The sequence below is a fragment of the Triticum aestivum genome, chromosome 4A, assembly GCF_018294505.1.
Source record: "Triticum aestivum cultivar Chinese Spring chromosome 4A, IWGSC CS RefSeq v2.1, whole genome shotgun sequence".
Taxonomy (NCBI): Eukaryota; Viridiplantae; Streptophyta; class Magnoliopsida; order Poales; family Poaceae; genus Triticum; species Triticum aestivum.
The window spans coordinates 282,888,675-282,895,622 of NC_057803.1; the positions used below are offsets into that span (position 1 = coordinate 282,888,675).

The window sequence follows — 6,948 nt, forward strand, 5'->3', positions numbered from 1 at the left end:
CATGCGCATTGCATCCGCATGTTTTCTAAAAACTTGCATCCGCTCATAGTTGACGCTTCTTCCTTGTCTCTTTTGACCTCCTCTCAGATCAACTGGATCGCTCTCTTCTTTGAGCCCATCAAATCCCTTGTCTCCATGGCCTTTCGTCCAACCCCTCGCGTGCGTCCGAAAATTGTCCCAAACCAGAACTGGGCAGTCATGACCGGTGGGTCTAAATCATCTCCAAACATCCCTAAAACATCTTTGGTTTCTTATTTGGACTACCTAACCTATTTATCTTGGACCGTCCGATGATGATCGGAGAATCCAAACCTAGTCCTATCTCCCTATATAAGACCAGCACCTACAAAATCAAGCCAAACCTAATTTCTAGGAGGTTTGTCCCCATCGCCGCAGCCACCCGGTCTCCATCCACCTCGGGATCCCCCTTCTCCTCGTTTTCCTCCTCCACCCAATCTCGTCGCGCCGCCACCTCTCTCCTAAAATCCTCTCCGCCTGCACTCATAACCACACACCAATCACCACCGCCTCCGTGCTTCCCTGTGCTTGACCCTCGTGGCCGCCCGTGCCCAGGCAGCGGCTCGAGGAAGGAGTCCCCGAGCATGCCCAAGACCTCCAGCCACCTGCTTCGCGCGCCCCTGTGCCCGCGAGCATCCGAGGCTGCAGCCTCCTCCTCGTCCACGACCACCTCACCTTGCCGGACCTACTAGACGCCCATCGCCTCTGCGACTGAGCTCATTGAAGCAGGCATCACCAGGTCGTCCCCACACCCTGCCTCTCTTCTCGCTAGCCTCTTTTCTCTCTCCCTCCCTCACATCTCTCTCTCTATGACTTCCCGCAGCAGGGAACCGCCGCCGCACGGAGCTTCCTCGACCCGCCGCCGACCAGATCCTCGGCTGCCCTGTGCCGCCTTGTCTTCCTCGCCCACACCTCGCCACCGAACTCCTACTTTGAGCCGCGCCGACACCCCACTCCACATTCTGCTCGGGAACGAGCACGACCTTGCCCTCTGCTTCCCTACTGCAGATCGACCACCAAGCCGGCCTGCATCGAACCCTGCTTCCCCTGTAGGCGCGGCCCATGTTCGTCTCCAGCAGCGCCCTCCCTCTACTTCAGTGTGAGTGGCTGGCGCCTTGGAGACCCGCGCCCCGTGTTGCCCATCGTCGGAAGCGCACCAAGATGCCATCTCCTGCCTCGCCCTCAGGTCCCCACATCATCGTCCAGGACCCCGTCGGCCGACCTTGTCTGTCTTCTGCATCGCCATGGCCTGTTGTTGCCTCTGTTGGTAACGAGCATCAGTGGCTCGCTCGTCCTGATCGTTGATGGTGCCTCTCGTGACCTAGGCCACTGCCTCGCTAGGGTGCCTCCCCTCAAGCACCCCCAGTCCCAGCTTGCTCCAGCTCCTCATCGTCCTAACTCCAGATCCGGCCTCTGTCCATGGTGAGCACCCATTGCTATCCCGCGCCCCTGAGCGTTGCATATTGTCCTGCTATAGCTACCTGACCCGGTAAGACTCGAAGTCTCTGTGCTTACCGTGCTAGTCCGTGGATCGACTTGCTAGCACACACAGTACTGGATGAAATAACAGAAATAACACACATCTCTTTATTACATCGATAGTCCAGGAGTAATACATTTATCTCTCCCTAATAGTGAAGCACGAATTGAGTCTCCGGGTTTACCGGCGCGGCGTTTTTACACAAAGGCCCCTCACTCTTTTTAAAATCAACCCGCACTCCATGATGTTTCATCTCTTAAGTGAAACAAAAACAATTCTACATACACCCGTCTCTCTATCCCCACGAGAACACGAACCATCCCGGCCACCCGGCGCTAGGGTTCCCTCCGCCGCCGCGCCCCATCCCTCCGCTCCCAGCAACCCTCTCCACCCTCTCCCATCCCCAGTCGTCGTCGTAGCCCCTCGCCGCCGTTCGATATCCAAGACGGAGCCTCGGCCGACAGCTCCTTGGAGCACGCCGCCCGCCGGTGGATGCCCTGATTCTACGCGACCCCGCCGGAGACTCACCTCGCCACCTTGGCGCCTCCTGCAGGATCTCCGTCACCGCCTAGCGCTTCTGTGCGCAAGGATGCCGACGCCTCTCCCTGGTACCTCTATCTCCACTCCCTCGGGGCGCTGCTCATTGCTCCACACCCCTTTCCTCTCCCATCCTGTCCAATGCGGCTCACGGCCTGCTACAAATGCTTGCCGGCTCCCGTGCAGGCCCTCGTGGCGGACAGCCTCCAGCCCACACAAGCTTCCCTGTTCTGGCTTTGTCGGCTACCATGGTTGAGTAGAGCAAGGAGATCGAGAGGGGAAATAGTCACTTGATTTTTGCGGATTATGTTGGGCATGGAGATTGATCTTAACTTTTTGGTTGTCCGCAGATTCAATGATGACAACACGCACACCTTTCCCTGATGCTTGGGCAAAGGCATGTATGTCCGATGTGCAGGCAAAACTTTATAGATGCAGATTACATACATTAGAAATTGCCAACTCGGTGGATGATAAATACTATGACTTGGGACTCAGAAAAAAGATCAACACGTAGGTATGGGAGTTCGGAATATCCAATATTCCCTAGCTACTTCCTAATTGCTTTATGCACTACCTGCAATTGCAAGCTCAATGTGCTTACATTTCAATTAGCTAAATCTCTTTGTTGGCAATAGTTAATAGGTTAGGTGAAGTTTAGAACAATATGTCAATATGGTAAAGCCTTATTTTATTTAGGCTAGCAGCCTGCTATATAAATTATAAGGTGTGTAAAAAATCTCAGTTAGTTGTGCATGGCTTCCTTTGATCGGATCGTCGCTTGAGTAGACGATTTGCCGTACACCAAGCTACTACAGGCTGATCACAGTTTGGCCAAGACGAAACTCTCACATATGAGATAGCTACTAGATCAATAGTTCAATTGTTTGCCTCAGGCCATAACCTTGATAACGATAATTTTTTATTGTACTTACAGATGCAGATTACATAGATCAGGACTTGCTAACTCGGCGTATGACACATACTAAACGACATCAACACGTAGGTATGAGAGTTTGGAATATCCAACATTTGCTAACTACTTTTTAATTGCTTCGTCCTCTACCTGCAATTACAACTTCAGTGTGCTTGATTTTCAATTAGCCAAGTGCATTTGTTGGTTTTAGTTCTTTTCTATATACAATTAATTATCAATAGGTTTGATGATACTTCAGAACAACATGTCAATGTTAGAGGCTTATTTTATTTTATTTGGACTAGCAGTTTTTGTTCTGCCAATAGAAAAAATCAATGAGGGATTTCCCCAGTTTTTTTTTCTCATGTTGTTTTGACCATGATGTACCAGATTTTCAATGTGGAAAACAATTAGAATTGCACTTTTCAGGGGATGTACTTTAGTTGGTGTGCATGCCTTGGTTCATTGTTGCCTAGACGAGCTAGAGAATTTTTGCTGTGAGAAAATGTATGGACGTTTGATGATTAGAGTTAAGAAAATATTATGATAACATGGTTTGGCTTAATACACTAGGTTGTTCGCTACCTTGAGGAGCTCGAGAAACTTATTGAAGTGCTCATATTTTAATTATAAGTTTTGATTCTTATGTTGGAGACATGACTATGCAAGGAAGTGGTGAGAGAATTTTGCAGTAGCTTTATAGTGATGTTTAGATAATTACCATTTAGATTAACAAAGAAAACAACTGGGAGCTGCTTTTAGAATTTCATTTATTATTTGTTAGACCATGATCATCTGCCGATAATTATTTTCCTCAATAGTTTTTCCTTTATTACTGTTATTTTCATGGCATTTCAATTGATGCACCCTAATCTAATATCTACAAACTTCATTTACACAACACAATTGATTGTTGCTGATGTAGGTGAGACCATTGACTATTAGAGGTGAGTCGGCAAGCTGTTTTCTTCTATGGTTTGGCATGTAACTTTGTGTTCTCTAGCTCTTTTTAGTTTTATATTTTTCTAACAAACAAGACCAACCTTAACTTAAGAAGAAAAGCATCATTATAACCATGAAAAAAAACTGCTTAAATGTAAGGCTTTTGTTCGTCTATTAAGTCATTACCCTTCTAAACGAGACACGGAAATGATGAATTCTTACATGGTAAGTTTTTGTTTCATTTTCATTCTTTGCCTTATCCCGTGTTGGAAAAGAAGTTCAATTGTTTTTTTCCTCACAATGTACCAAAGATTCTGATGAAAGATGCTTATTTTTCTCTCAGCTTCAAGAAACAGTCACTATATACTCTGTTTTGTATATATTATGTAGTTGTAAGGAGATGTTTTATTTTCTTTATATGCTACTATTTTAACATCTTGGAGGAGTCCTGAATTTATTGGAGACAACAAAGTGGGCGCACCATGTGAGTTATTTGGCACCTTGATGCAGCAAATCAACACATGTTTGAGCTACAATTGAGGTCACTTAAATAAATGTAACGTGATTTACCCCTTTATTTCTTTATCTCGAGAGACAATGTAGATATATGCATGTGTTTACATTTGTTGTGGTTGCATGTATCCTTGACTTTTGTTAGGCTGGGGACAAGCGTATCAATTTGTATAATGCTAATAATGTTGTCACATAATAGTGTAATGTATGTGTTATTGTGATGTTATCCAGTCAAACTCTTTAGAAAACAATGGTCGCCGCAAGAAGTTGGCTGCGGTGATTGTTGAATATAGATGGGAGCTTCTTTGAGGAAAGCCAAATAAGCGGCTGGGGATGTATCTCGCGGGACTTGATGGTTACAGTTTGGGGAGTAGCAGAGTTGCTTGCTAGCATCTTTTTTTCTTGCATCTATGAACTGATGATGCTTTACTTGTTGTTGTTTCCCGTGGTACTACATTATGGCTCACTGTTGTTTATGCTCGGACATCAGCAGAGGAATAGACTCGGCAAGGAAGGGAGCTACTCCAGTGTAGTCGGTGGAATTGACTGGCAAAGTAAATCATGAAGCTCCTGGTTGGACCAAGAGGTAATTCCCTGTTTTCCCTGCACCATGCATTAGTTGATGCAGAATATTTGTGCGTCCAAATAACAACATGAATTTGGTTTTAGTAGTTTCTGAATTATAGCGTCAGAAAAATTTTGTGGCTTATTTTGGTAGCATTTGTGATGGACCAATTTTGTGTTGAAGGCTGAGAATTGGGGCTGCACCTCCTACAACAGTCAGTTTCGTTGGTGGCCTGCCAACAACACTGGTGAAGGAATAAGGGTGGCCCGAGACCGATAACAGGGGGCTCTTGAACTGGCAAAGCCAGAAACCACCATCGCTTCATTGTCCCCGGAGATCGTTTGGTGATGTCCGATGGATATCACGTGACGGAGTGGAGACGCACACTCCCCTGCCCCAAATTTGGTGCCGCCACCTACCAATGCGGGGCACAGTCCTGCCTGACCCAGCCTACATCTTGATTGTAAATTTCTCTCACCTTCTATCTCGTGTTCATGTGGTCGTATTGATTTTGCCTTTAGAGAAGTGTTGAAAGAAGATTATGTGCTTCAGACGACTGAATGTCCAGTAATATCATCAACCTTCAGCCAACAGCGGCTCCGAACTCTATCACCTCAAATGGTTTAGCATAGATCAGTCACATGTGAGGATGAAAGCTTGGATCAGCTTCTGTAGTCGCTATCTTTCATTTACTACCGAGTTTTCTTATGGTTATAGGATAGAAACTTTGTATTATTTTGCCATCTTCTTTCCTTCGTGAAACTAGCTGCAGCAAGTAGCAATTTAAATTGATGCGAGAAAGTATCTATCTTTAATGTCCAACTGAAGATTTTTCAGTTGAAAACATCAACCATGATACAACAAATCCTCATGGTCAGCAATCTTACCGTTATAAAGTTTCAGTCATCCTTTTAGATAATTAGGCCTGAGCTCGTTAACTTCCCATCTTAAGAAACTGTTGTCAAGGTAGTAGTGGATGCTGCAATTGATAATTACTTGTGCTCTGAGATGGTGGCTCCTGAAAATGATTCAGCACATCCTTGTGATTTTGAAGACAAAAAAGAAAGAGAGTTCTCTTACTTGCTGGATATACTATTACTAATTGCTTCTGCATTGAGTATTAGCTGTATAAGGTGCGCCAGTCCCTTTGACTATTTTGCATGCAATGATATGTTTGGCGTGCTTGAAAAAATACAAGAAACTTACTAAGTGGTCAAGGGCACAAAGTAAAACTTACTGTAACTTAGCTACCAATGTGACATACTACTGGTTAGGTTTTACCACTCACCATTAATATGCTGATGGAGTTCTCCAATTCTGAAAACAAATTCACCATGCATTGAATGGATCATTCAATTGTGCAATGCAAATGGTGTGTCCTCTGTTAGTCAGAGGATCTGAGAATCAGGATAGATCAGGATGGGTTTCATATGTGAAATTTTGCTTAATGGATGCTCCAAGTTAACTCTAATCCGCAGACCTATGGGATACGGGCCTCTGTTTGCCCCTGGTACTCCTGATGCAGGAGCTACACTTCCAGTTTAACTACCTGAGGGAAGGGTCTCGCTTCAGTTGCTTTGGGTCATTATATGTTTTTTTGTTGAAGGGTGGTACATGGGCTTAACCGCGTCTAGAACTGAACTTTAGTAGCAGGGACAACAAAATTATCTGAAAAATACTGTATAAATGGTCATAGAATGCCAAACAGTTAAGAAAAACTGTAAAGAAATGCGAACCGAAAGGAAGGAGCAAATTGTTTTCTAATGTTAGAAGTCCGATTGAACTCTGTAGTGGTTATCTTATTTCTGTTGGCTCTATGATAACCTTCTTATATATGCAAGTTACTCTGAAGCAGCAAGATAAACAAGGTGATGTATCATGAAAATAGGGTCTACGTAGCATAATCTAATTTGTGTATCTTTTCTCCTACATTCATTTCTTTACTTTGGTCCATAAGTTTCCAGAGATCTATTTGAA

At 44.9% G+C, this 6,948-nt stretch overlaps 1 long non-coding RNA gene across 6 annotated transcripts; it reads left to right on the forward strand.

Annotated features, from left to right (window-relative positions):
• The first annotated feature begins 1,589 nt into the window (after nt 1-1,589).
• LOC123085965 (uncharacterized) lies at nt 1,590-5,777 on the forward strand. Of its 6 annotated transcripts, XR_006440192.1 has the most exons (6): nt 1,590-2,106; nt 2,222-2,286; nt 2,386-2,552; nt 2,973-3,041; nt 3,877-4,992; nt 5,155-5,777. It is a non-coding gene; the product is annotated as an uncharacterized lncRNA (long non-coding RNA). The 6 variants fall into 6 exon arrangements; XR_006440191.1 differs by having other exon boundaries at nt 2,222-2,552; nt 2,973-4,449; nt 4,897-4,992; XR_006440194.1 differs by having other exon boundaries at nt 2,222-2,552; nt 2,973-4,449; nt 4,900-4,992.
• Nucleotides 5,778-6,948: the final 1,171 nt, after the last annotated feature.